The 19892-nt window shown below is 38.0% G+C and overlaps 1 long non-coding RNA gene across 1 annotated transcript in view; it reads right to left on the reverse strand.

The window, feature by feature from the left end:
• Positions 1–1464: 1464 nt before the first annotated feature.
• Positions 1465–19892, reverse strand: part of LOC116444674 — a 108566-nt gene continuing 90138 nt past the window's right edge. The window contains exon 5 of the long non-coding RNA XR_004240439.1: positions 1465–2135. This is a non-coding gene — a long non-coding RNA (uncharacterized LOC116444674). The remainder of the gene's footprint in view (positions 2136–19892) is intronic.

Raw genomic sequence — 19892 nt, forward strand, 5'->3', positions numbered from 1 at the left:
GAGCTGGCTTGAAAGGGGCTCTCCATCAAAAATTGTTAGACAATGGTGTGCTCAGTTTTCAGAACTGTTCCTCTTCCACCTGTGAGGTCTCTTCTCTGTACACATAAGTTTATAGCAGACCTATCACCCCAGATCCAACATCTATATCCTCTAATTGCCAGAAGACAATTCCTCCTCCCCCACTATTTCTTGAAAGGCTAAAGGAAGAGTCTTGGTGTTTGGTAATGAAGCACATGGTAGATGCTTCTCTTTATTGCCTGCAGAAGGAGTTCAAGGACTGAGGGTTGCAAAGACTGATAGATATGGTATAAACACAGATGACAGGCAAGGAGAAAGCATCACTTACAAAGCGTTGTGCTTTTTTCATAACGTTTGTCACTAAATGCAAGAAAGTTCATATTATTTATTATCTTCCCCCCTCCCTTTTTTTTTATTCTCCTTCTGAGGGAAACAAACTGTGATCTGATTATTTTCAGAAGCTGTTGCTTTGAAAAGGATGCTAAGAAGTCCCATGGGCTGCATTCTCCTAGCAAGGGAGTAGTGTGTGCTAGGTGAAAGCCTGACACTAAAATCAAGGATTATTTCATTTTCTTGGAGTTTAAAAAATATTTTTCCAGTGGAAGTTGACAGACTCAAAATGAAATAAATTAGTTACCTCTGGCAGTCTTGCAGTTCACCTTGGATGCATATGTGCCCTCAGAAGTGTTTACCATTCTCTCTCCTTCCCTTTCTCCCTCCCTCCAGAGCTCCTTTCCAGCCTTCCCTTGTTGCTGACTTCAGACCTTGCAGTTCACCAGGCTTGTTCCCTTTCAAGGACACTCCGACTCAATAAAGATACTGGGCAATGTTCCTATAGGGTAAACATTTTTGTCTGGCTTCTTAGAAAGAGCAAAACTCATAAGAAATGCGTGGAAGTAATAGTTACATTCAGAGAAAGCTGATCTAATTTATAGGGACTGAAATGTTTAAATGTTGGAGGGGAAACAATGAAACATAGTAGATATCCTGCCAGAAGCACATTACTTTGCCATCTCTGGTACCCAGGTGCAGATGCCCATTTCCAAGCTCCTGACCATTAGAGACTCAATCACCAGAGTGGTGAGAGAGTCTGCAGTCAGTGGAGGTACAGCTGCAACACTGACAAAACTATCCTGCCAGCCAGGAAAATGCTTGGATGTTTTCATAAAAGTAAACCTTTTCCAGATATCTCCTTAAAAACTGGCTTGGAGAAACTAAACCAGTAAGCATGGGGAAAAAACAGTACTTGGAAATTTAATGAAATAAAAAAATAATAATAAAAAAAGAAATGTTCTTCTCCAGTATGTTCTAGTTCAGCAAAAGCTGAGATATTCTTCTGTTTTGCTCAAGTACAGAGGCAGTATAGAAATCATGCTAAAGATTGTGTGTGAGGAGGAAAGACCATTAAGAGACAGGCTTCTATTTTATTTCTCAAGGGTTTTTTATTTGTTTATTTGTTTATTTATTTTACGTAAGACTCCCAGCTGAGGATCCTTGAGGAGAAAGGGCCCACCAACTATGTTTATGTATCCTGGCTTGCCTATCCTGCTTGGCTTTCAAATTTTTTTATGGAAAATGGACTTGTTAAAAAAAACATAGCTCAAATTGCCTTTAGCAATTAAGTTTCTTATCATTGACATAATTGATTCTATGTTTAATGGTGATGATCCTGATGGAGGAAGATGTGGATGGCTCTGGATTTTGTGGCAGAAGGGAAGAGTGCAGGTGATTACTCCCTAGTTCACTTGATTTTTACACGATGATTTACAAGGTATGTAAATGAGCAGACAACCACAGAAGGTACATTTAATGGCATCTTAATGCATCATGGAATTTACGACAGGGCATGAATAGCTTGTGCACTCAACTGTTGAAAGCAGATGCTGCTATAATTCTACTTAATACTTAGAAGAAAAGTTAAGCATATTGTTTTCTGTACAAATGTTTATGAAACATTAATAAGAACAACATGCACCATTCAATGCTGAACATATAATGGGAAATCCTATCTTATAAATATTTACAAGTGTGAAATTTTGGTTCACTCTGTACGTTGGTTTCAAGTAGCACTTTGGTGATTCTCCACTGTTTTTTCCCACCCTAGTCACACTGGTACCCTAAAGAGAAAGGAAGAATGGGAACAAGTCATTCACATAAATATCTAATATGAAAACTGATTTCAGTCAGGAAAAGGCTTACACTTGCTTTTGTAGTAGAACAGTATTCATCAGTTTGAAACCAAGACTTTTTACTTCTAATGCAAGTTTTTGGCTTCCGTTATGGGAGGAATTAGTGAGCTTCATTGAATCTGCTGACATGTATATAGACATTCCAGATTGTTTTGTGATGGTGCAGTTTTCTACAGGTAATAGAAATGTTTGAATTAGTTGTTGTCTATTAATGATTGAGGGTTTTTCAAGGGGTAAGTATATTAAAAACAAAAGTCTTTGTCCCCTTTTCTGTATAAATTTTATTTACTAATTGCAAAGATTATAATCTTTCTTTGCCTTTTCACTAGAATGATGAAGCTTTCAGTCAGTCAGGTTATTTGCATTAGGGTGACAGCCTTTGAATCCACACCTCTCTGACATTTTTGACAACGATACCTAGCAGCAAGTAAAATGTTATGATAAATTGTTCAGTCTAAAAGGGAGATTCAAACTTTAATTCTTCCAATTTTAAGTCTTTCTCAATTGCTAAATATACCTTACTGCTTATGATCTGGTATTTCTAAATATCTTGAAATTGAGAGAAAATGTTAAGCTTCTGATAGAAATTGCAGCCACAACTCTATATTAAGAACTTACTATTAGAAAACTTCTAGTCTAAATCTTAACTTCTTAAAAACATTGAAGTGGATCAGTGGAGTTTGAAATAACAGAAGTTATGGTATTTATGGACTTCGAATGAATTACAACAAAGAAATCTGAGTATTAAATGTATATTTTACTACAAAGCCTCTGAGAGACATTTTCAATTATTCTTTAGACACTTGGGCAAGGTGAAAAGTCAAGTGGAGCTTCTTGCACAAAGATCTGCTGGGATCCATTTTAAGCATTATAAATTTTGATGATTTGAACTGTTTGAAAGCTGGGCTTTTCTCTCCTTGGAAATGTCTGAATTTATGGTGGAAAATCAAACCTTAATTTTTTGGTATTAATCTTCAGTATTTGTATTTGGTATTGCTGTCTTGGTATGTCAGAGGATTCTTATTTTTGTGCCTCATGACTCCATTTATCTGTATCATTTATGCCCCCCAATTTAGATGTTTCAGAAGATATTGCTGTCTTTCCTTAGAGGACTGAAGACATGGGGTAATTTGTCTGTAACTGCTGTGAAACGCTGCCGTCGCATGTCTAAATCAAAATATTTTTTATTTCCCAGATATTTTTTGATGGCAAATGTGTAAAGCAGACACTTGAATTTAGTTGAACTGGCATTTTCTTGTGAAGCATCTTGTTTTTGTGGAAAGTATATAGGTGCTGCTGCTGGCAACATCCCTGCCAAGCTCCTGGTTGGAAAGTGGAAAGCTCAGACTACGTAACTAGTGTTAGTAAATAATTTTCTTTTTTTGTGTGAAGAATTAACCCAGGAAGGAAATGAAGCCCAGGTTGTCTTTCTGGCAGAGTCAAGGTGAAACTACAAACATACAGAGTTTTCCCTTTCTATGTAGTTCTACTTGGAAGTCATAACTCAGCACTAAGATATATAGATCTCTGCCTTTAAATATAGTTTCCTTAGGGCATATACACAGTTTTGGCAAAAGTGAATACTGACTTAATGATACTTTATAATGAAATTGTATTTCAGAATGGACAGGCTTTTGCACTTTTAATTATAATTTATAACTCTGTGTGTTGCAGATTTTTCAAAAGGTAAAACTAGGCCCATTTCAAACACACAGAGAGGAAACTCTTAAAAAAAAAAAAGCATCTGGCTAATATTTTATACAATTGTCCAAACAGTATTTCTTGACTAGTTTCTTCACTGATTTAATGTTATATTATTTGTTTGACACAAGGAGTGTGAAGGTACCCTAAACACAAATAATTCCATGTTAGTGACAAAACAGTGTATGACAGAAATTAGGATTTAACACTCCCAGTTCATTCGAGAGATTAGGGAAATGGTCCTAAGAGGTTTTCCTCTTTGCTTGAAGAGATTTCATTCTCTGATTTCATGAAGCCCAGCTCTGATATGAGGTGCTTTTGAACCACTTTTTGAATCACTCTACCTCTGACAAAATCTGCCTGCCTTCCTGCCTTCCTTCCTGCATCCCTCCCTCCTCTTTTACCTCTTTCTTGTCTTGTCTCCTGGATGGGGATGGAAGGAGGGACAAGGCAATGTGGGTAGTTAGTTTACTGTAGCCATAATAATCTGAGAGCTCAATTAAATTTAATTAAATAAGTTTAATGACCAAAATGTTAATGCTGTACCAGTTTATTATTAAGTTCAAGAGTTAATAGGATTATTTTTTCTAATTAATTCTGTAAGCCTTTGGTCTGCTTGAATATGTGGTCAATGGGGCAAATAATCTTGATTACAAAACCCCCTTGAAAATGAAAAATATCTACCAGTATTTGTGGACACTGAGCTGAGTTTCAGTAGTGTTTTTGTAAGTAGGATCTGACTTATTCCCACAATGAATTTGAATGATCCAGCAAGGATGAGAAAAGCATTGTCTGAGTCCTGGCTGCATCACATGCCCTTTATGGGGGTTGTGTGTGTGTGTGTAATAAGAGAAATTCAATTACTTGGTGAGGTAGTCAGTTTACCATTACATAGAGTCCAAAACTAAGAACTCCACGTTACGAGAAAGGAATAATAAAGCCCAAAGCAACATTCACTCTCAAATAATTATTGTTCTCATTAACTCTTATTGAATTCTGCAAATGGTATTAACATGCTGATATGGTAATGCTGTGAAAATATTCCATTAGTGGGATATACCTGCTAAGAAAATTAACACATTCTTGCTGCTAGGTAGACGATTATAATTTCTGTAATTTTCTGTTAAATTCTTAAAAAAAAAAAAGGTGCAATTAAATATTAAAATTTTATTAATTATTTAACAAGGAATAATTTTAAAAGGTCCACATTTTTTATAGCACTGTGCGTGCTTTATTGTAGTTGACCTGCCTGGTTAAAAGCAGGCTGCATCTCTTGGTTTAGAAGATATTTGGAAATCAAACCTCTGTGAGAGTCCCAACAGACAGAAATACTGAGAGAGAGAGAGAGAGATGTTCAGAGTGTTCTATCACACTCTTCACAGTATTTTCACATGAGGTCTCCAAGGACCACAGGAGGAGGGCAACACTGAACCAGGAAGGGACAGGAGAGGTACCTGGCAGACAGCTCACCCTATAAACAGAAATAAAAACAAAAAGCTCCCGCATCTCTGATGGCTCTGGGTTGGATTTGGTTCTGGTCATTCAGCTTCTGTGTTCTTCTGTCTCATCAATGCCACTAAAGTACATCTCACCCTTCTGACTCTCTTATTTGCCTGCTACCACTGTCATTTTTCTTTTCACTATTATACTTTTTACCTTTTCTTTTCTACAGGTGCACATTATAGAGGGTGAGCAGCAACTGACTCAAACCACTTTTCTATATGTGGTGTATATGCTGGTTTAGAACTGGTTTATTTGAAAAGTCATAATGTAAGCAACACAGCCTGGTAGTGTGGTGTTCAGCTTGTTCATTCTCAAATGGTTGTATTAGTCTAGGCTGCACTAGTGTCTTAGTCCTTCCCAAGAAGAAACCAAATGGCTTGTAATGGCTATTTTGCCAGTTTGTTTTTAGATAAGCACCTAAGCGTTAGGAAAATTATCTAATATTTAGCTAGGTCTAGGAGCCTTTTCCTTGCCTTTCAAATACTTTCAGAAGCCAGAAAATATATACTTTAATCAGGATGCCCTTCTTCATCCCCAAGGTCTTAAAGGGACTACAGGTTTCCTCTTGTCTGCCATGAAGAGTTGAGTATAATCTCATGATATGTTAGAGCTACAAAATTGGGTTAGAAATCTTCACAGAACAGGCTGCAAGCTTTTTATAAATCTGAAGCTTTTCTGTTTCTGTTCAGATAAAGAAAGCTTATGTGGCAACAACCCCTGAGGTAAAATGATACAGCTTTGACTTCCAAAGCTATGCTTTAAACTGTAGCATTTAGATTCAAAAGGTTCTGGATTTATGGTGTTTCTGTAGCCCTAACCCAAACCAGAAAGTTGTGCATTTGGTCATGCACATACCCTGACAGAACACTGGAGACAGGAAAATTCTTCAACCCATGTTGTATCTGCAGAAAACTTTCTGATCCAGGTGGATCTTGTTTACGGCAAGATTTTAATGAGTTATTTATCACATTGCATTTGATTTTTAATCATAATGCAAGTGGACTGAAAAAAAAGTGAAGTATGAAAATATGTTTGGAATGTGGATATGCTTCTAACAGGCAAAATTTAACTCTTATCAACCTCGGGAACAGAACTTTGGATCACCTTGGTCTCTTGGTTGAAATGAGGTGGGGTTTCTTTGGTTGGTTGGTTTTTTGCTTTTGTTTTGTTTCGGGTTTTTTTACTTTTTTTGTTGTTTTTCTCATCTTAATATTGTTATGTCAGAATCTTTGTATTGAGAGCACTACATTATTTTCAAGTAACCCAGCAAGAGTCATTTGGCAGATTGAAGTTTCTATCGGGCTCCTCTCTATTCACTGCTTTCTGTAACTGGTAGAAAAAATGAATCAAGTAGTTACTTCTGTGGATTTTTATTTCTAATTTTCAGAAGATTTATGGATACCTTGAATAGAATTTACTAACATTTCTCAAGTTTCAGTTATAATATATGATAATATTCAAGTAAGATGTGCATTGTAAGGTTGGAGAATAATTTTAGAAAGAAAGGAAAAAGAGGAGAAGGTTCTTTTACTCTTGTATTCTTTTACTCTTTTATTTGCAGCACCAAAGTGCTAGCATATTCTCTTTCAGCTATTCCAAGTCAGATCCAAATACTTAGGATGATGACTGAATCCAAACTCTTCCAAGGGCTATGAATTTTAGTGCAAATGTGAAATATATATAATGGACTTGGCTCCAAGGGAGCTGTAAAAATCTCTTTTATGAGACAAAGCTGGTGTCGATCTGTCTTTGACTATAATTTCAATAGCAGACTAGAGTCTACTGGCTTCAGTCAAATAGTTGTCTTATATCTGGGGAAGCAAGAGCATATTGTCAGCTTGAGGGAAGAGGTTTTAGCTGTTTGCTTGCCATTAGGAGGAGATATATAGCTAAACCAGAAGCACCTCCAGTTTAAATGAACTTCCGAAGATAATCTCAGAATATTGGAAATGTGTCTCTTTTTTCAGATGCCTTTCTCTGATCAGTTGGTATTTCCATTTGTAACGTCATGCATGGAAGCAGGAAGTTGGCCATGCCATTTGTAAGGAAACAGCTAGATAACAAATGTCCAGCTTTCATCTATCTTTGGAAAAATCCTCAGAGCATAAAAAATGGCTTTGGCAGATAAAAGTAAGAGCCAGTGCATGAAATTTTAAACCAAAGGGGACCTATGAGATCATCTGGTTTGATTATCTGCAGGATACAGTCCAGAAAAACTCATCTAGTTATTGGGATTTTTGAAAGGGTTTTGCAATAAAGATAGAAAGTGATTTTAGAAACAATACAGATTTGACTGCATCTAGGTAAACACACATGCTACCTGCTAAAGGTCATACAACATAACAGCAAAAGGTACTTCTGGGGCTGAGTGGGTCACTTTTGCTTCTTTCAGGTAGCCAGTTATGTTTTTCATGCAGCTAACTTGACTCCCTCCAAAAAGTATTGGGGTTTTTTTGCTAAAGATTGTCTTACAGAAAGATATTGGATCTTGTCTGAATTTATCGTTTTGTCATCACTTCCTCTGGTAATTTGTTGCATGCTTGATCTTCTCTCCTTAGAAGCCTTTGCATAATTTCCAGTAGGGTACTGGCATGGGGGTAGGAATGGGAATGATGCTAATTTTGGTTTGAATCTGCTCCCCTCAATTAAGGGTAAATAAGACAAAGAAGGACAATGCCTCCAATCTATTGGATAATCCTGGTCTGTAACTACTGAAACATGTGCGAAAAAGACTTTTATTCCTGGTTTAACATCTGAGTGATTTTTATTTTTTTGTGTGTAGCAACACTTAGAGCGGGGTCTTGAATCAAGGAGCCTCCAAATTAAGGTTTAATTCAGGCTAAATAGTCCTATGCAGTCTTGCACGCTGTCTTAAAATTCAATTTTATTTTACATATATATATATATGTAAGTATATATCTACATATGATAGATATGCACAAACACACACGTGTTTTGCAAAGAAAAGTTTAGTAGTTGCACAAAGAGAAGGTGGCTGCATCCTTTCTAGCCTCCCACGAAATGATAAATAGTCATTGGGGAAGCCACAAGTACTCTGGCACCTGTAAAGTTTCAATATAAAAGCCAAAAATGTCTAGGATTATAGAGGTCTAGGTGATACTTGACAGTTGAATTTGAAAAGCAGCTTTGTTATTAGAGCATCACAGTGCGCCAGAATTAGTTTGGATTTAGGCAGCCATGTCCTTAATGTAGCTGTAAACTCTGGATTAATTTATACAGCTCTGGGTGGGGAATTAAAGTGCAAAATTCATGTGATTCTTAATAATAAGACAGAAGAAGGGATAAGGCATATGGTTCATAGTATACCTATGAGCTAAGAAGCTTTGAGAGAACTCTGAGGCCTTTTTAAAAGTATCTACTGTCACTGTTTATATCTTCAGATGGGATTATTACATGTATGTATGTAGTGAGATTTCTCTATATGCATTTGTGTATAGTTACTTGATATGAACTCACAGATCTGTGCTGTGTGCATGAACAGATACAGACAATACCAAGCCAGTACTAAGAAATTGTTTTTCCTAAAAATTGACCCCTACATGTTTCAATTTTAATGCAATGAGGACCTAATTCAAACTCATGCCTGTCAAAGGGAAGATTCTCATTGGCTTAAATTGGCTTTTAATGAGACTCCCAAATGCCTGGGGAAGAAGTTCTTTAATTTGGTAAAGAAATTTCAGCATCAAGACTCACTTAGCCACAGGAATTTTATCTTCATTCTGACTCATTACACTGTTCTGTCATTAATAATCACAGTGCAAAGTTAATTGAATTTGTGATGGTATTACATGGGTCTGTGTCTAGTCCAAAATGTAAGAGCAAGACTTTTTCTTTTGGTTTGGTTTGGCTCCCGTCACAAGGCACAGCGAGCAGTTTCATTGTGCTGTTTGTCAGTGATGAATTGCTATTGCTAAACAGGTGAGCTGTGACACACTGGAAATGAATGTGGGGAGGAGCAATGCACATATCAAATGACATGCTCTGTTATGTAGATTACAGGTGGTAGGTGGTGAGTCCTACAAAATAGATGGGTTGCTTAAAACTGTGCCAGTTCTTCTTTGTAATGCACACCAAGAAGAATCATAAGTAAACCTGGGCGCTCTAAGTTTCCAGGAGATGCTTATGATACTCGCTTTCTCCTAAATTAAGGGAGAAAAATCTGACTGAAAATATCTGAATGTAAAAAATTACTTCCTGCCTTCAGTTAGGTGGAGAGGAGAAGGAAATACATTGTGGTTTTGGCTAGTTTTTTATCCCCATTAGCAAACTGGAAAGTTTTATTCCACACTGTATAAACAATCTGAAACAATTTCACACAAAGCAGGTTTTACAGATATAAGTAATCTAAAACTGTGTGTCTAAATACTTATATGTATGTGGGGGCATGTGCACATGTATATATCATTGAATTGGTGACCTTTTAAAAAGCAGAATCTTTAAAAACATTCTGAAGACATTATGCAAGTCTTTATGTCAGTAGGAAAATAGTAGTCTCTTTAAGAGAAATCCACTTTGTCTCTTTTACTATTATTTTTTCCACAGTGTATTTGCTTTTATTTACTTAAAAGTTGACCCTCTGGAGAGCTTCATGCGATGTGCATCTCACTAATTTGTGGTTTCAAGAGGGTTGACAGCCCAGAGAGCTCATTTCAGCTTGTTTCAGTTGAACCCTTATAATATCAGACATTCAGTCTTAATTAGTAGGTAACAACAATGAGTAGCTGCCCTCTCAATACAAAGAATAGTGAAAGTTCTGGGAAACAAGAGATAAAACACTTCCAAAAATGAAACAATGTTAGTATATGGTTAGTTAAATTAGCAGCTTGCTCTACCTGCTTGGACGTGTAAACCCCCTGAGTTTTGCAATTTGTATTTATATTTTTCCAGGTCAGTAATAAAATTTCTAAGGCTTTATGCATAAAGCTAATGAAATTAACACACAAAGCATATCTAAAGGCCTTTCAAGCCTGAGTAAAATTGTGCCCAGTGAATGGCCTCTGCTAATGACCTGTGGCTGTCCAACAATTCACACTGGAAGCAGACCTGAGGAAGTGTCAGCACTCCTATGTGAAATGTGCAAAGCATAGCTCATATAATTTTCTTTAGGAAGACACTTCACTATCAAGCCTTCAGTAACACCAAATGCAGTAGCAGACCTGTTCAGCCATTAGTTAGCTAAATTCTGCTGTTTTTTTACTGGTGTAAATTGAAATAACATCAGGATAAAACACATGAGTATTCTTGATTTACAATGAATGAGGTATTTAATGGACAAAAATTATATTTTCAGGAGATAAATTCAGTTAGCAAACATAATGCAAAAGTAATTCAGATATTTCAGTGCTGATTAAACCCATACAGGAAGATGAGTGTTACAGCATGCAGATTGTTCTCTGGCTTCATTCAAATAGTCAAGTGGTCAATAAACAGAGTGGTCTAATTTGGATTCTGCACAAAGTATCAGAGACAACACCAAATTATTTGTTCAGTTGGAGCAGAAAACATTGAAGGCAAATATTGGTATTCTATTTTTCTGGTTTTCCCCTGTATTGCTATGTATCTCACTCTAAATGAAAAAAATATTACTGAAAATATTTGGTGACTTGTTCCTTCAGAATCTTCTACAGAGGTGGAAAAGTGAGAAATGGTATTTTCCTCATGAAATTATTTTTATCTGGGGAATTTCTGTGAAGAAACTTTTATGTACTTCAGTGTGAAATTTAATAACTGAAAAAAAAATGTAGTGGTAAATATGAAGTGATTGAATATGTCATAAGTTTTCTTTCCAGCAATTATGACATAGTCCACAGTAATAAAAAATATTCTGAATTGTCACAAAACTTTGTTTCTTGGGTTCTCAGTCAGAAAAATCTACACACTGGAAATGAAGTTCTATGGGGTCTCAGTGTCAGAGCAGGAGAAGGCTGTCTGAATTATGTCTTGAGAATGATGGAAGCTGACTCAGTTCAATTGAATTTTATAATAGAGGAAGCCTAACTAGAGAAGAAAAGCAGGCATCTAGCTGGGAAGCTGGGAACTGAAGTTTTATTTGGCGAGAGGAGAGCTCAAAACAATGACCTTTCTACTTTAAGTCATGCTGCAGTTTTTGATCACTGGGTGGCTGGCTGCCTTTGGCCAGTCCTACCGTCCTTCTTACAGGCCTGGATGAAATACTCTGCTATGGATGATCTTTGGTGTGTCAATGGCTTCTGTTTTATGATAAAGTAGGCAAATGAAAAGTTAAAAAAAAAAAAAGGATGAAGAAAAAAATAACTTCTCCGGTAGCTGAGGAACTTAATGAAGTTCAACAAAGGCAAATTCAGGGTTCAGCACATCCAGGAAGAACCACTCAGGCTCCAGCACAGATCGGGGCCAACCTGCTGGAGAGCAGCTCTGAGGAGAAGGACCTGTGGGTCCTGGTGGACAACAAGCTGTCCCTGAGCCAGCAGTTTCTTTGTGGCCAAGAAGGCCACTGGTGTCCTGGGGTGCATGAGGAATAGTGTGGCCAGCAGGTTGAGGCAGGTGATCCTGCCCCTCTACTCTGCTTGGTGGAACAGCATCTGGAGTGCTGTGTCCAGGTCTGGGCTCCTCAGCACAAGAGAGACATGGAGCTCCTTGGGCATGTCCAGCAGAGGCCACAAGGGTGGTGAGGGGACTGGAGCATCTCTCACGGGGAAAGGCTGAGGGAGCTGGGCCTGTTCAGCCTGGAGAAGAGAAGACAGAGGGGATCTTATCAATGCATACAAGGGTGACTGTCAAGGGGATGGGGCCAGACTCTTTTTAGTGGTGCCCAGGACAAGGGACAATGAGCACAAACTGGAACACAGGAAGCTCCATCTGAATATGAGGAAAAGCTTTACTTCAGGGGTGACAGAGCAGTTAAACAGTCTGCCCAGAGAGGTTGTGGAGTCTTCTTCTCTGGAAATATTCAAAACCCACCTGGACACAACCTGTGCTACCTGCTGCAGTTGAACCTGCTTTAGCAGCAGGTGGGACTAGGTGATCTCCAGAGGCCCCTTCCAACCCCAATCATTCTGTGAGACTCTGTGACATGCTCTTGTATGTCATTGTGAGGGAGTGAAATTCAACTCTTACTAAAAACCAGCAGTGACATTAATCTAAAAATCTTATTGATCAATTTACAGATCCAGAAATCAAGATGGGATTTCATATTCTAACCTGAAAATACACAGCATAGCAGAACCTGCTACAAATGATGAGGAAATAATGTTCAGTTCTTCTCTCTGAGAAGCATGTCCTAATTTAACAGCCTGGTGTGCAGCTATTAGTAAACTTCATCCTCATACTTGGATGAAAAAAATGCATGTGTTAAATTTGGTATGGGATTTTAAAAAATGAGTGCTGAAAAAAAAAAAAGGAAAGAAACTGTTGGTCTGTGAATAGCAAGTAGTGCTGGCATATTGTGGAGGTGATAATATTCTTAGCAGACAGTACTTACCTTTGGTTTTCTGAATAAGCTCTGATACATTGGTATTACCAGGTAAATCCTGCTTAGGCTTGCAGCTGGTTTAAAAACTTTCCCTTTTTCAGTAATCACCTGACAGCTGGGAAGGAATTTGATTCTTTTCTTATATGGAGACCTCACTTACTCCTTGTTTTGTAAGAACTCAGTTGCAGTGCTGGTGAGTTTATGCAGATGAAGTGAGAATTACTGTGTCATATGAGCATGAATGGAGGGAACTTCATGGACTCTGCCATTTCCTCTCCCAAATTAAAGCTTCTTCAGAGGCATTAGGACCTTGGACAAAGGCTCCTGCCTCTGCCCTCTGCAGAAGTGTTCTCTCTTTGTATCATCTCTGCAAGATGGGAGCTGAGAGCACCTTGGGATGCTGGAGCAGCGTGGGAGCTGCTCTGAGGTGCCCTTTTTTGATTGCAGTAACTTCCCAAGCATCAGTAAAAGATGTGAAAAAGTAGCCTGAGCAAATGGTAGTACTTAATGGTGGCAAATTTCTGGTTTTGTTGATAGAGAAGGAAAATACTATTGTTTTCACTTGGTTTTACAGATATTTCTATTTTACAGAACCAATATAAGGAATTGGAGGTTAGACAGGTTAAGTTTCTCTGGAGGGAAAGAAATCATCATTGTATGTATTAAAAAAAGCTGTATGCTTCAGCTGTTTTGGAGGTACATTTTGATGGTGCCCTATGAAACAACTTGAGTGAAGGTCAGGTACAGAGACATCTGAAACAAGCACGGGAATTTGAGATGATAAAAACAATGAGGAGGAAAAAAGCTGGTCCAGTCATGGCAAGACTAAGTTGCATTATTAATGCAGAGACTCTCTGAGTATGAGGTGCCAAATTAAAACTTGTGCTAGTGTAGCCAGCTCCTGTGCTGGCCTGAAGTTTGTCGGATGACACTGCTTAAATTTCACTAGTTTATACTATGGAGAAAAAATAGGATATGTGTGCTAGTGTGTCTAAGTGTGCAGAGTCATCAGTGAATGTGAGGATGTAGTGGAACAGTTGTTTTCTGCCATTTAAAGTATTTTTAGAAGTGCACACGTGGGTTTATCCAAGGAAAATAAATCTCATTTCGTATTCTTTGATTTGGTTCAGATGAGTGAGATTGAGATGTTGATGAAAAATTCCTAGTTTTAGGGTTTTCCATGTACAAATGTGGGGCCCTTTTTTTCCCTTATTTTTTCCCTAGGTTTTTCAGGTTTAAAAAAAAAATCTGTTTCTGTTAGAAAAACCCTTTGAAAGGATAACCACTGTGCTTAGAATTGGTTAACCTTTTCCACAGTGCTGCAGCAGAGAGAGATTGTGTCTTTTGTTTCAAAAGCTCCTCATGAAGGAAGAAAATAAAACCAACCAAAAAGCAGAAAAAAGAAGCATGGCACTATTGCTGATTCACAACAGCCACAGCAGCAGCAAAAGCCAAAGGATTTTTGCTAAATCCAGGAAAGAAATCATTTTCCAAGTGATATTGGCTCATTTTTTTTCAGGCTGCTGAGCACAGGTGCCTTTGACAAGGTGCACCATGTCCTTTATTTGACCCTCTCTTGATGTTAGAGAAATCTGCTTGGTTTTCCTTTTTCTCTGAGTTTCTGCTGGCAGTGAAAAATAAAAATAAATAATAAAAAGAAAATTGGAAGATTAATTTAAAAAGAAAAAGCAAAGAAAAGCTGAATGAAACCTAATTTCATCTTTTTCAGTTCTCTGGTTTATTTTGAGCTCCTAAAAAAGCCTCCTTCTTTTCAGGATGAGTACATACAATATTATCTTCCTGGTGGTAGTGTAGGAGGAAGTATCCTTTTTTAAAAGGACAATCTGTCCTTACTGAAAAGGAAGATTATAAGCAGAACTGTATATGAATGACTGAACAGGGGGGAAAAAAAAGAAAGTAAAATGGCAGATTTTCTTATGATCTTTTTTTCTTGCCTCTGAAACTGTTTACTTATTTCATCTTTAAAGACTGCAGCATTTTGACAGCCAGGAGCTAATTTGCAATTTTCCCTCTGAATTCTAGTTTCAAGTAAGTTTTCCCTGCCCCGCCCCTTCCATTGAAATGAAGTAATTCTCAAGGTGACAAATTTTACTATAAGCAGCCCTACAGCTTCTCTCTGAGTTAATGGATTTTGGGCAAAATGAAAAAAAAATCTGGCATAACAAAGAAATGCTGGTGTATACCAGAATGCTCCATGTAAGGCACTTTCAGTAAAGCTGCTTTGGTTTCTGTACCAGGATTTGTCCTTCCTAGTTGGAGTCATGGATTTGATGTATAGCCACAACCTGTAAATGCTAAATATTTTTCTAATAAAATTTTCAATAAAGAAAAGAGTAAACAGACTGAAAAAACTAGGCTGCAGCCTGAATAAAACTGTATTTTCTTTGACAGATGTCGAAGTTAAGGATACATAGGCAAAAAAAAGCTAGGCTTGGATTGCACAATTTTTCTTCCAAAAGAAAACATTTAAGTGGGAATTGCTATTTTTTCTTATCCATTGGTAAATTACGTGAAAGTTTCATTGTCATTTGCTCCCTTTAGCACCCTTTAGTTTTTTCTATTAGTTAAGACTGCACTGTTGTTAACATTAATTTCCTAATTTGTTTTGCTTTAAGTTACTTATGGAAGTAAGCTTTTCATGAAGTCTGATTTTTCTTCTCAGACGCAGATGTTAGGTAAGGATAAATGAGACAGTGTATATCCCTGCATGAAAACAGTTTGTTTGGCTTTGCAGGCATTACTTAGTGCTTTGTCATGGAAATATGGACAATATTTCAGCTAGACTTTGTTGTCACAGCTTTTTGCTTTGTGTGGGTCTTGGGAGGAACATCACTGTTTAGTGATTAAAGTGATGTTAACTTTAGTTAAGAAATCCATTATTTCACCTGGCTGCACACTTGACTTTCCAGTAATATCTGGAGATTTGTTAGCCTCTGTGTGCTTTAATTTTCTCTCTGCTCACTTCTGGCCACTTATATAAATGACAAAAAGTGGGAGAGGGAAGCCCTGAACCAAAGGACTCTGACATTCAATAGAAACAGAGAAGTTGTGGTTCTGATTTCTGAATACTGTAAAGGTTTAGTTTTCATTCCAATATATGATGAAAAAGAAATCAAAAAATCAGAAACTCAGAAACTGTTAAGAGAAACTGTGTGGGGGATGCTAGTGTTGCCCAAACCATTCTAAAGTGATATTCCATGTAGTCAGTAAAAGATTTTATGTACAGATATCTAAAATCAAAATATTATAGTACTGGAATGGAAAGACATATACAGATGGTTGTCAGAAAATAGGAAGATACTGCTGTAGCTGCTATATCTTGCCTTGCAGAGTACCTTTGTGAAGCAAACTGGAAATATAGGATTGACATTGCAGATGAATAATTTCTCATATTTTTCAGAGGGCATACTTCCCTAATAGGGATCATTCACGGAGGTCCTCTTCCTGTCACACTTTTATTTATAATCCCAGATAGTTTAGGGCTGGTTTATAAACAGAAATATGAAGTCTTACAAGACAAGCTTGCAAAACTGTGAATAGTCTTCGTGCTCTCCATATAGGAAGACAGCTCTCTTGAATAAGTAGGCACTTTGCTTGCCAACTGTCTTGAATTTTATAAGTATGTTTACAAGGAAAAATTAGCCACTTCTTGCAGTTATGTGAGGGCCAAATTTGAAATGTCATTTTAAAATTCTGGCTAGTGTGATCTGATTGATAGCATTTCCTGAGGTTTTTTGGCTTGTAATTTTTCATGACGTCTTGCTCAGGAAGCACTTACACGTGCCATCTGCCATACGTTGTACGTGCAAATCAGTTTCTGGATCTCTCATGTTACAAATATCTGGATAACAAAATTATGTGGTGTCCATGTGAATGGGCTGTAGATATCAGCTCGCACTGTACCTGCCTATGTCAGACTAGCCCAAGTGCTCAGGCCATAGGACACAGTGGTGTTGCATCTGTCTTGACCTGTCCCTTTGCACAAGAATCAGTTCAGCTCCTTTCTTCTTTCCCTTGGATCTGAGCTGTTTGTACATGACCATTGGCACGTCTTGGAATGATATCTGGAGGAGCTGTGGACCTCTGAAGTACCATTCTTCTGTATTCTTGCTCCCCAGAAATAAAAATTTGCCGAAGGATGTTTGTTAGCTTTCATGTAAAGTGCTGGATTTTAAGGTGGTTTGACTTGGTAGTATTTTATGTGTGTTTTTATACATGTCGTTAAAGGGCAAGGAGCAAGGATATTCCTAACCAGATGAACAGTGGTCCTGCATGGTGTACCATGAAATACTAGTTCAGCAGCATAAAGAGGTCTCCCAGTGCTTCATGTGAGTGATTTTGGTATAGTTAGACCTTATTATCAATTTTGGGACTTGAGCGGCTGTACTTCAAATTTTCCATCTTCGAGCAGAAAATTTTCTTTACGCATCACACCACCAGTTTTCATCATGACATTGGGATATGTAGGATATTGCTGCCAGTAGGGAGCAATAATTCAGTTAGCTTTTGGTTGGGCTTCTCCACCTCTAAAAATTCATTCATGATTATGCCTCTTGGATATTGTTCTCCAGCCTTTTGATACTACCTGGAATGGCTTTCATGCTCTGTGTCATTCTCTCTGGGATGGCTGCTTGCTTCTTCAGTTCTTTCACAGGCACTTTGCAGCCTGCCCCAGTTCTGGCTGCACAGGTTTCCATCTCAACAACCTTCCTTAATAGATGCTCATATTTGCTAGCCAGGCCAGCAAAAGTGAATGCTTTTTGGGTTTTTGTTGCTTTTTCCAACGGGGCAGTTCTCGTTGAGTTTGTGGGCTGAGGGTTTTGCTGAAACACACCATGTTTGGTTACAGGTGACCGTGTGGGGAAGCTCCTGATACCACTTTGTTCCAAAGTTTCTGGAGTCTGTAGTGTACTTGTCCCTCACCAGCAAATTTGCTCTTTGTTGCCTTTTTGTGCTATTTATGCAACAACAATGGCCACTTGGAGATCCACTGAAGTGCAACCACTTCTGCTGCCAGTCCTCTGCATTTCCTTATAAATTGCCACTCCCCTGCTGTGATCTGCTGGCTGCCATCAGACAGTAATACAAAGACTTGTACAAAATAAGACTTTTTAATGTCACCCTGTGGAATTATTCTGGAGGAAAACCAGTGTTTGTGGAACTTTAATCACTTGTGAGACACCTTTTAAGCAGTGAGACACCTTTTATGCTCCAGTGGTCCCTATTCTCACCTTTTTGGTGTTAATGTTAAACTGCAAAAATGTTATTGAAATTAATAGAGTGGTTCTAGATTTCCAAGAGTGTCATTGGGACCAAGTTACCCTTCACTTGATTCAGTACTATTATTTGTGAATATTTATTTTAGTATGAGATTAAAATTAGTCCTTTGTATCCTTATAAAAAGTTTGAGGAATTTATGGATGGGTATAATCTGTGCCGTTCAGTCAGGCCCTAATGAAAGTCAGAAGGATTCACTTCCAAGGCCTATACTTTATTTTAACGAAAAGTGTAATTAAATAAAAAAAAATTTAAAAATAACATATAACTAGTAAGAGATTTCCTATGTTGTACAGCTCAAGAGCTCTTTGTGACGTTATTCCTAAACAACAGTTTTGCCTTACAGTGATTGACAGAAGTGAACTTTATTCTCAGAAAACACCAAAGTTGCTCAGGAGTAGGCTTCAGTTTTGAAAAATGAAATTATGAAATATATCTGGTTTTGGTCTTGATTATCAGTAACTGAAGAGGATGAGGGAAAATAGAAAGTAATTTACCTTAAATTTACTTTAAGGATGTATTTGGATCTTGCTGGGTGTTTTTTTTAGCCCCAGCCAGAAACTAATCCCTGCACAGCTGCATGCTCACTCCTGCCTTGTTGGGATGGGGGAGAGAACCAGAAGAGTAACAGTGAGAAAACTCGTGGGTTGAGATAAAGGCAGTTTAGGAAAAGGAAAACCTGTGCACACAAGGAAAGCAAAACAAGGGCTTCCCATGCCAACCCCAGGACAGCAGGGCTCCATCAGTGAACACAGTGACTTGGGAAGGCAAACTGAACATTCCCCCCTTTCTCCTTCTTCCCCCAGATTTATATGTTGTCAGCTGTCCTGGCTCTGTCCCCCCCAAACTCTTTGTGCACAATCAGCCTCCTCACTGGTGGGGTGGGATGAGGAGTAGAAAAGGCCTTGAGACTCTGTGCAAGGCCTGCTCAGCAATAAGGAAAACATCCCTGTGTTATCAACGCTGTTTCCAGCACAACTCCAAAATGCATTCTCATACCAGATACTGTGAAGAAAATTAACCATCCCAGAAAAAACCAGCACAATGAGTTAGGTGTGAAAGTTTATCAGAATCTTTTGGTACTTGCTTTGGATCCAATAAGAGGAGATTTTTTTGGACCTCTTTTTATAGCATTTCCTTCTGGCATGCTTTCTGCTCCCTGTTGGGACCTCGTGTTCCGAATATGTTGAGTTTTGCTCACTGAGAGCTGCCTCCCTTTGCCTGTGAATGCTCCCTGGACTGCTCTCATGTCACTATCACGTTGCAATTTGGTTAAGAGGGGTCATCTTCCTCTCAGCTCCTCTGCAGTGAGCTCTGTCAGGAGGGAAATCAGGGGAGAGAGGGCCACCAACCCCCACCAATCAAGTTCTCTGTCTGAAATAGATGCAAACATGGGAATGGCAGGGTGAGTACATTCACGTACTGGACACGGCCAATAATAATAATAATAATAAAATGTGCAAATTTTTATCTGTGTCAATACCAGTATCTTGATAAACAGTGCTGCGTTTTAAGAGAATTTGTTTTATCAAAGGATGGTGCTCCAAAGTAAAAGCATAATTAAGCATTTTCAGTACAAATAATGTACCTTTTGTATGCTTTAAGGCTGAAACTTTCAAGTATGATGCTAGAAGTCTATTACAAAACTTTTCCCTTGTGTGCGTTGTAGCTCCATGCTTTTCTATCAATGTCAAGAACTATTTGCATAAAAA

Source organism: Corvus moneduloides, chromosome 5 (genome assembly GCF_009650955.1).
Source record: "Corvus moneduloides isolate bCorMon1 chromosome 5, bCorMon1.pri, whole genome shotgun sequence".
Lineage (NCBI taxonomy): Eukaryota > Metazoa > Chordata > Aves > Passeriformes > Corvidae > Corvus > Corvus moneduloides.